This window comes from Schistocerca cancellata, unplaced genomic scaffold, assembly GCF_023864275.1.
Source record: "Schistocerca cancellata isolate TAMUIC-IGC-003103 unplaced genomic scaffold, iqSchCanc2.1 HiC_scaffold_121, whole genome shotgun sequence".
NCBI classification, from domain to species: Eukaryota; Metazoa; Arthropoda; class Insecta; order Orthoptera; family Acrididae; genus Schistocerca; species Schistocerca cancellata.
The window spans coordinates 20,001-22,500 of record NW_026046171.1 but is presented as its reverse complement, the minus strand read 5'-3'; the positions used below and the strand labels follow the sequence as shown (position 1 = coordinate 22,500).

The 2,500-nt window shown below is 57.0% G+C and overlaps 1 non-coding gene across 1 annotated transcript in view; it reads right to left on the bottom strand.

Annotated features, from left to right (window-relative positions):
* LOC126112058 (small subunit ribosomal RNA) overlaps positions 1-1,070 on the bottom strand; it is a 1,908-nt gene extending 838 nt beyond the window's left edge. Inside the window, exon 1 of the ribosomal RNA XR_007524274.1 lies at positions 1-1,070. This exon is cut by the window's left edge and continues 838 nt beyond it. This is a non-coding gene — a ribosomal RNA (small subunit ribosomal RNA).
* Between the last annotated feature and the right edge of the window lie 1,430 nt (positions 1,071-2,500).

Below are 2,500 nucleotides of genomic sequence, written 5' to 3'. Positions count from 1 at the left end.
TCTTGATTAATGAAAACATACTTGGCAAATGCTTTCGCTTCTGTTCGTCTTGCGACGATCCAAGAATTTCACCTCTAACGTCGCAATACGAATGCCCCGCCTGTCCCTATTAATCATTACCTCGGGTTCCGAAAACCAACAAAATAGAACCGAGGTCCTATTCATTATTCCATGCACACAGTATTCAGGCGGGCTTGCCTGCTTTAAGCACTCTAATTTGTTCAAAGTAAACGTGCCGGCCCACCCAGACACTCAATAAAGAGCACCTTGGTAGGATTTCAACGGGGTCCGCCTCGGGACGCACGAACACGCACGAGGCGGTCGCACGCCTTCGGCTCGCCCCACCGGCAGGACGTCCCACGATACATGCCAGTTAAACACCGACGGGCGGTGAACCAACAGCGTGGGACACAAATCCAACTACGAGCTTTTTAACCGCAACAACTTTAATATACGCTATTGGAGCTGGAATTACCGCGGCTGCTGGCACCAGACTTGCCCTCCAATAGATACTCGTTAAAGGATTTAAAGTGTACTCATTCCGATTACGGGGCCTCGGATGAGTCCCGTATCGTTATTTTTCGTCACTACCTCCCCGTGCCGGGAGTGGGTAATTTGCGCGCCTGCTGCCTTCCTTGGATGTGGTAGCCGTTTCTCAGGCTCCCTCTCCGGAATCGAACCCCTGATTCCCCGTTACCCGTTACAACCATGGTAGGCGCAGAACCTACCATCGACAGTTGATAAGGCAGACATTTGAAAGATGCGTCGCCGGTACGAGGACCGTGCGATCAGCCCAAAGTTATTCAGAGTCACCAAGGCAAACGGACCGGACGAGCCGACCGATTGGTTTTGATCTAATAAAAGCGTCCCTTCCATCTCTGGTCGGGACTCTGTTTGCATGTATTAGCTCTAGAATTACCACAGTTATCCAAGTAACGTGGGTACGATCTAAGGAACCATAACTGATTTAATGAGCCATTCGCGGTTTCACCTTAATGCGGCTTGTACTGAGACATGCATGGCTTAATCTTTGAGACAAGCATATGACTACTGGCAGGATCAACCAGGGAGCTGCGTCAACTAGAGCTGAGCAGCCGGCCGCCCGGGAGTGTGTCCCAGGGGCCCGCGCGAACACGCAAGCGTCCGCTCAATTATTCTGCAAACAGGAGGAGGCTGAGCTCCCCTGCACAATACACCTCGAAACCCTCTCAGGTCCCGGCGGCGCGCAGCGCCGTCCTAAGTACTTGGTCGGTTCGAGAGAGGCGCAATCGCCCGGAGTTAGGCGAGTAGACGCTTTAGGTGCGACCACCCGTGCTCCCAACTGAGCTTGCCGCTGCCGACAGAGGCCCGGGAGCGTGCTGTCGTGGCATTGCCGGCGGGAGACAACACGCGCCACCTACGGTGACCGGCAGCTCCAACGCCAGCGCCACAGAAGGGCAAAGGCCCCACGTGGGTGCCGAAGCGAACTCTCCCAGCACAGCGCACGTGCCAACACGTCTGCACAACTGCGATACAAACCACCAGCGAGAACCGCTGGGGCGACGAGCAGCAGACGGCGTCGCGGCGCCGAGTGCCGGGCGGCGGCGCATCCTCAACGCACACAGTCCTCAGTCGGACCAGCACACTGCAGATGTCCACCGCGCTTCGCACCGGGCCCGCGAGGACCCACTTTGGCCGCCCGGCGCCGCGCGCAGGGTGCCCCGGCGCGCAGCTGCGCCGCCTGCCGCGTCCGTCGGCCGGCGCGCCTGCCACTGGGCGCCCCCACCAGCCGGCTGTAGCGCGTGCGCCCACGCACCGCGCGGCCAGCACGCCGGGCGGCCCCCCCTCACCGGCCGGGGACGGTCCCACCCAGCCACCGCCGCGTATCGCTTCACACACAGATTTGCCCTTACTGATTTACCTCCAGCAACAACAACCGCACCACAATGGGTTTACCAGTTGTTCATTTGCGTTGCGTCACGTCACCAGCAAACGTAGACGTCCATCCCAGTTTGCAAATGCAACGATTATTGCATACCTGTCTGTTAGGTGTCACGACACACTACGTCTGCCCACATACACGCAACAAAATTGTGCACGACTAGAGAACACGTGGGAGGTGGCCCCCTACGTATGCGATGTCCATTACGAGACCGACTGTCAACCAGCATCTGTACCATGTCGCAGATGTGGAACGCGGTGCACCATGCTATCACACTGTGTGAGAAGAGACGACTACGTTGAATACACGCGCCACTACATCAACAGACGGCTCATGCTGATCGCCATCCAGGGCGTCCGTTACTCCCACACGTCTCTATGGCGTACCACACTGCAATGTAGCTGTTATGGGGAGACGGCACGTGGCTGAGTGCACAACATTTGGACCGTATGGTTCGCTGTTGTTGGGCGCAGTCGTACGGTCACACATGTGCCACAGCGTATCATTCAGTACATACGGACCTATGTGCAGTACAATGTGAGGATTAAGCTTACGATATCAGCGGACAGTGGACACAGG